Below are 7,444 nucleotides of genomic sequence, written 5' to 3'. Positions count from 1 at the left end.
CCGCCGACCTTCTGATCGGCAAGCCCAAGAGGCACGGTGGTTTAGACCACAGCGCCACCCGCGTCCCACTGAGACTCGTATTGTCTACACATAGGCAAACTCCGGCCTGCCAGATGTTTGGGACTACAATTACCATCATCCCTAGCTAACAGGACCAGTGGTCAAGGATGATGGGAATTGTAGTCCCAAACATCTGGAGGGCTAGAGTTTGCCTATGCCTGGTCTTCACTGACTGGCCTGGGCTGACAGGCTACCTTCCCAGCCCTACCTGCCAGGGACTGAACCTGAGACCTTCTTGGCATTTAAAGCAGAGTTATGGACCAAGAGCTTTCCCCCTTCCAGTCCTTGGGTCTGCCTGAGGCTCCTTCCCTCCCAGGAGGTGAGAGACGCCACTTTGCCTCAGGTTTGCTACAGCATGGGTGTTTTGTTTACGGTCCTTGTGAAGTGCTTAAAATTGTATGAAGTGCAGTGCAAGAAATAAAAACGAGGCAAGTGCCTGCCAAAAGAGCTTATGCAGCCTGGAAGAAATGGAAAAAATAATGGCAACTGACTGCTGTTCAGTATGTTTACCGTACTTGCCTCCCCTGCCCTCAAAGGCGCATCCCTCATACACAGACACGCACAACATATGTCAGGCAATAACAGAAATGCATCACAAGCACACAGTACTAGCCTGCATCAGCGCTAATGGTGCAATAGGTAGTCTCCTTGTAATGGATAACCTTTATCCGGTTTATCTTCTAGAAAAAGAGGTGCCAGAACTCACCCTTGTCCTCTTAGAATAGCAATGGCACCATGAGTTCCAGTAAATTCCAGCTGAAAAAATGCCCTGGATAAGCTTCTTTCGAGGGGTATCTGTGCTGGGGGAACTTCACCCACCCCTTCCCTTTTAAAAAAATTATTTATCATTTTCAATTTTACAAATCTGCACAAACCAAACAAAAACAAACCACGCTTTAATCGCTGACTTCCCTTCTCCTCCCCTTCCATGCTTCATTTCAATTTTCCTTTACTGCTGCCTATTCTGATTATTCCTTATTCTTCCTCTACCATTTTTTCCTCCATTCTTTATTTTACTGCTAGATTTACTCTAATCCTACCATTGTTTGGAGTTGCTTACGACAATTTCCCACAAACTTTTCCCAGTCTTCCTTAACAACTCTTTCTCCCTGCTCTCTTATTCCTCCAGTTCAATTAACCATTTCTGCATCAATTCCACCTGCCATTTCTCCTTTGTTGGTACTGTGCCCTCCTTCCACTAATGAGCATATGCCATTTGGGCTGCCGTTGTTGCGTAAATATTTTTCTGATCTCTTAAGTATATCTGATCCCCTTATTCCTAAAAGAAAGGCTTCTGGCCTTCTTTATAAAAGACATTTTCAACATTTTTATCATTTCATTATAAATCATCTCCCAGAAACCTTTTGACACCTTCACTCTTTTTTAATCAGCACTTTCCCTGTAAGAAGGACCCACCTCCACCATTACTTCTCCTGCTGTTCCAGAAAGAGGAAAAGTTGCTCTGCTGGGGGAACTTACCCCTTCCTTCCCCTCCAGCTTTTTCTATCTGGAACTCTCCTCAAGCCACAACTCTCACTGGCCTCTGTGAAACAATAGGTAAAGGGCCATTAGGTCCAGTCGTGGTCGACTCTGGGGTTGCGGCACTCATCTCGCTTTATTGGTCGAGGGAGCTGGTGTACAGCTTCCGGCTCATGTGGCCAGCATGACTAAGCCGCTTCTGGCGAACCAGAGCAGCGCACGGAAACGCTGTTTACCTTCCCGCCAGAGCGGTGCCTATTTATCTACTTGCACTTTGATGTGCTTTCGGACTGCTAGGTTGGCAGGAGCAGGGACTGAGCAACGGGAGCTCACCCCGTCACGAGGATTCGAACCACCGACCTTCTGTTCAGCAAGTCCTAGGCTCTGTGGTTTAACCCAATAGCTTAGCCTAAATGTGACATTGAGCAATGTGGTCATGTGGCTGGCTCTGCAAACCCCCAAACAGGACTCCTGCTTGTCCGGCTCTTTCTCCCAAGCTGACAGGCACAGAGAGAACAAGCTCCTAGGGTGCAATCGGTATCTCAGGAGAAAGCCATCTGAGCCAGTCCCTCGAAATGAACCAAATTGGGCAGACTTGTGCATTACGTTAATTAAATTAGCACGACTTACCTACATCCCCCCCCTCCAACGCTCAAATACTCACAGCAGATGCCTCCCGCATACAGGACCACAGAGCATTCCCCATGGAGAGACCAGGTGCTTGCTGGAAAAGGCATTCCTCTGGGGATACCAAGTTGAGAGGTGGGGAAACGGAAACATTTTTGGGATGTGAGTTTGTGGCTGGAGGCGCCAATCAGTATAGAGGACCACACACACACACACACACACACACACACACACACACACACACACCTTATTTCACAAGGAAGGCAGCCAAGTTCAAGCTGCTGCTGCTGCTACTATTATTATTATTATATAAAGCCCTCAACATCTTGGGACCAGAGTAAGGTTATCAGACGTCCCCGTTTCCTGGGGACAGTCCCCAGATTTACAAATCAGTCCCCATACAAAATCCATTGAAGTTGAGAAGTGTCCCTGGATTTCTTGAAAAAAATCTGGTAACCTTAGACGAGAGCAGGCGCAGTTCACCCTTTTGTTGCACTGGGAAGAGGTCACTGAGCGCTTCTGCAACTATGACACAGGCAGAGTTTGAAAAAGCTGTAGAAGAAGTCAAGGAGCTGAAGACCCAATCAACAGATCAAGATATGCTGGGTGTCTTATAGCCATTACAGTGGTACCTCAGGTTACAGACGCTTCAGGTTACGGACTCCGCTAACCCAAAGGTTAAGAACTTTGCTTCAGTATAGGAACAGAAATTGCGCAGTAGCAGCGCGACAGCAGTGGGAGGCCCCATTAGCTAAAGTGGTACCTCAGGTTAAGAACAGTTTCAAGTTAAGAACAGACCTCCAGAATGAATTAAGTTCTTAACCCGAGGTCCCACTGTACAAGCAGGCCACAGTTTGAGATGTAAATACAGGCCATCGTGGGATGCTTGATTTCAAAGGCAGACGCCAAGTGGGACGTCTGGAATGCCTTGAAAGGAATGTCCAAAGAAGATACAGTGAAAGCATATATTAAAAAAGTGGAAGAGCTGAAGGAAAAATACGGAATGCAACAAACCCCTTCCTGCATGCCATTCAACGGATTCATGCCTTACTACTCTACTTAAACTGTGTTACACAGTATGCAAGACTTGATGCCACTTCCTATGATTAATAGCTGTGTAAATTTACTTCTAATGGTATGTATAATAAACACACACACACACACACACACACACACACACCATATTGGGACCAGTTTAGCAGGATTGCTTGACCCATACAGTACATGCTCGCTTGACCATTTCTATCTGGGAGATGTGCATTTCCACAAGTGCCATACAATGGTTTTTTCTGCCTCTGTAAGAAATCAGTCTTTCACTGTGACAGTTTGAATCTCTGGAACTCCCAGACTGTTAAGATCAGGCAGGTGCCCTCGCTGCCCTGTTTTAGATACCTACTAAAAACTCATTTCCATTTGGCAAATCATTACCCAGACATGCAATTATTATGCATGTTTCTTTTTAAATTCTGTTGGTCTTATTTTTGATCATTCTATTATTGTGGCACTTGTTTTAAAATTTCATTGTGTGTGTGTGTGTGTGTGTGTGTGTGTGTGACACTACTTCATGTAACCTGCTTAAATATCTTTTTAAATATATATTAAGCGGTTTATAAATTTTGTCAGATAAATAAAAACAAACAAATCAATTAGGGATGAAGCAGATATTCAAAGTGGGGAAAACGCACACTGGAATGACCACATCTGACTGGTGTTTTTTTTGTTTAATTTGATATATGCTGTTTAATAATCAATAATTCTGTAATTTGAGATTGGTTAGTGGGTGTCACATGGCCCAGGGCATGTCACAATTTATCATTTATATAGCGCACTTAATGCACACCACGCTTTACCATATTTATCTCTTGCTCATCCTCACAACTCTGAGAGGCGGCAGGTCATTATCCTCCCCACTTTATAGATGGGAAATTGAGGCTGAGAGATAGTAAATTGCCCAAGGCCACCCACTGAGCTCCTGGCTGACCTGGGGATGTGAACCAAGGTCTGCCATTCTGTTTCCAGCACTCTGTCTGCTGAAGCACAGCTGGCTTTCTGATGTCATTGGTCTGGATGAATGAATTTTAGCACATCGTGTTGACAAATAAGCACTAAACTTCTCAGGCCAATCAATACTGAAGGCCAGGTAATCCTGTTAATGAGAATAAACCGTTCTGCAAATATTCATGTTTCACTCCAGTTTTGCACTCCTACGCCCCAGTTGACTTAGGCCAGAGTTTTAGAAACTCATAAGGTATTTGTAGTTTTTGGCTGAACTCTTTAAAAATTGGACAGCTTCCTGCTAGTGGGACCAAAAGGTTTGTCTTCTATTCTGATTGCGTTTGCATGTCCCAGCCTCGCTCTGGTCTGAGCCAAAAGAATATATTCAGAGCATGACGGGACACAGAGCTTTCGAGAGATGTGGAATCGTGGGGGCAGTTGCAGCGATTCTACTTTGTCTCATGAATGCCCCCTTCTCTTGCTTTCTCAGGGACTCTTTCTGCAGTACTGGACAGGCTGTCAATCAACTAATTTACCTGGAAATAATAATAATAATAATAATAATAATAATAATAATAATAATGCAGTGAAATGACGATTTCCCTGCAATACAGATATCCTCTCTTCCAGCAAGGTTACTCCCTCCCCTCCATTGCATGGCAAGAATTCTGTCACTACAAAAACCTTCACTACAGGAGCAAGAATCGAATCCGTCCTATACAGCAGTGTTTCCCAACCGGTGTTCCGCAGCACACTAGTGTGCCGCGAGATGTTGCCTGGTGTGCCGCGGGAAAAATTAAAAAATTCGAAAGATATCCGGAGAGGCGGCCTTCAGGCGAGTTTTAATTTTAATTTTCCTTCTCCCACTTAATGCCCCACGCTCGCCCGAGCAACTTGCAGTCCTCGGTAACCACGGCGACCCGAGGGAGGGGAGGGAACAGGGAAGTCGAGGGCGGCGGCGAGCCGCGATGATGTCAGTGGGCCGCGCCGCCTCGCCCTGGCACGGTGTGAGAGCCCCGGCTAGTGGTGCGAGCTTCGGAATAAGTGGGATCCGCGTGCGCGAGACCGAGATCGCGGGTAAGGAGCTCAGCCCTGGGCAGGAGGAAGCGGGGCCGCGCGTGCGGGCCACATCCCCACAGAGAGCGAGCCTCCCCCGGCCCACCACTCCGGGCAGGTCCACTCGCATGAGGGGGCGGTGATGGCGACGGCCGGCAGCTTGCCTGCAATGCCATCCCTCGAGCAGGCGAGGAGCCCGGAGGCTACCAGATGCGAGTCCTCTTTCCCACCCTGCTCGGGAGTCCAGAGCACTTGGTCGCATTCAGGATCTAGAGTGGGGAAGCGGGGCTTGTGTCTGGGCTGGACACATTGGGCTGCCTGTGCCGCTCGACCTGCGGGGAGAAATCAGGGTGGGAGTCACGACCGTGAGGCAGGGCTGCCAAGTGTGGCAGAAGAGGACACGGCCGTCGCACCTGTCCTTAGGTAGGAGCTTCTTCCGTGTCGACCTGCTGCCCTAAAGTCTTGGCTTTTTTCTTGGCTTTTTGGCGGTTGGCACAGAAGGAAGGCAAGGGGGAGGGGGAAAAATTGAAACTTACACTTTCGTGCGTCCCTCCCGGCGTGACGCTGCGTGCTGACGTCACGGGGCTGTAATGGTGGTGTGCCTCGAGATTTTTTTCATGAAACAAGTGTGCCTTTGCCCAAAAAAGGTTGGGAAACACTGCTATACAGGACCTTAATATATTGTGACTGAAAGATGGAGAAAGTGGGAAATATTAGTGGGAGGAGGGGGGATGCTTCCAACCCTGCCCTGAACTTTGGCGATCTCTCATGAGGTCAGATGATCAGAGCACATCACTCTGATTTTATCATCTGCATTTGTTACCTGCCTTTTTCTAGCCCAAATTTAAAGTGCTGGTGCCCAAATTTAAAGCCCTAAATGTTCAAACAGCATTAGCTCAAAAAACCCCAAAAAACTTCACCCCTCATGGATTTGCCTACATTTTGAGAGGAATGTCAGAAGCTTTGTTTCCTGTCCCACTTTAGAACAGGCAAGCAGGGCCTTCCCAGTGGTGGCTCCAAAACTGTGCAATGCCCTTCTGATGGAGAACTGCCAGGCACTCTCCCCTTTCGATTTTAGATGTCTATCAAGGACAACCCCCCCCCCCCAAATGGTTTCTAATGTTCAGTATTCTGTTAATTTATTTCTGACTGCTGCTTTTAAGTCATTTTATGGCTGCTATTATTGCTGCTTTTAAGTTTTACTGCTGATTTTTTAATGTACTGTTTAGTTTTTTTAAGTGCTGTTTTGGTTATTTGTTTTTATTGTTTAATCTTCTGTAAGCCACTTTTGAGTGCTGTGCAGAACAGCAGGTTATAAACACGCGGCAATATTAATGTATGTTTAGTTAAAAATAACTTCTGGGGAGCTCAAGGGGACTTACTCCCTAGTAAAAGCCTTTACATTTGCATCCAGACGGCATGACCTTACACCTATTAGTGCAGAAGCAAGTCTCCCTCAGCTCACTGGGGTTTATTACTCTCAAGTAAGCATGCAGGGTGCAATCCTATGTATGCCTATTTAAGGGTAAAATCCCGTTGTGCTCAGTATGGCTTACTCCTAGATAAGTGTATGTAGGATTGCAGAACATTACCATGTCTACGCAGAAGGAAACTGCTGTTGAATTCAATAGGGCTTATTCTCAGGTAAGTGGGGTTCAGGTTGTAGCTTTAAAAGGGGTGCCAACTAGAAAAAAATATTGGGGCAGGTAAGCCCTGCCCCGCATAAGCAATCACATGATGTGGTGGGCGCGCACACACTATTTGAATGACAATATCCATCCACTTGGGGGGGCATCCCCCTCAAATATTTTATTGGGGGGAGGTGAAGGGACCTTGGCTCCTAAGAGTTACTCTCCTTCTGTGGATTGCAAACTTTGTTGTTGTTGTTGTTGTTTAGTCGTTTAGTCATGTCCGACTCTTCGTGACCCCATGGGCCAGAGCGCGCCAGGCACTCCTGTCTTCCACTGCCTCCCGCAGTTTGGTCAAACTCATGCTGGTAGCTTCGAGAACACTGTCTAACCATCTGGTCCTCTGTCATCCCCTTCTCCTTGTGCCCTCAATCTTTCCCAGCATCAGGGTCTTTTCCAGGGAGTCTTCTCTTCTCATGAGGTGGCCAAAGTATTGGAGCCTCAGCTTCACGATTTGTCCGTCCAGTGAGCACTCAGGGCTAATTTCCTTAAGAATGGAGAGGTTTGATCTTCTTGCAGTCCATGGGACTCTCAGTCCA

The 7,444-nt window shown here is 46.8% G+C and overlaps 1 pseudogene; it reads left to right on the top strand.

Annotated features, from left to right (window-relative positions):
* The first annotated feature begins 2,616 nt into the window (after window positions 1–2,616).
* LOC114592832 (acyl-CoA-binding protein pseudogene) lies at window positions 2,617–3,229 on the top strand (annotated as a pseudogene).
* Window positions 3,230–7,444: the final 4,215 nt, after the last annotated feature.

The sequence above is a fragment of the Podarcis muralis genome, chromosome 2, assembly GCF_964188315.1.
Source record: "Podarcis muralis chromosome 2, rPodMur119.hap1.1, whole genome shotgun sequence".
Classification (NCBI taxonomy): domain Eukaryota; kingdom Metazoa; phylum Chordata; class Lepidosauria; order Squamata; family Lacertidae; genus Podarcis; species Podarcis muralis.
Note: the sequence above shows the minus strand (reverse complement) of the source record. Positions and strands in the feature narration are given on the sequence as shown.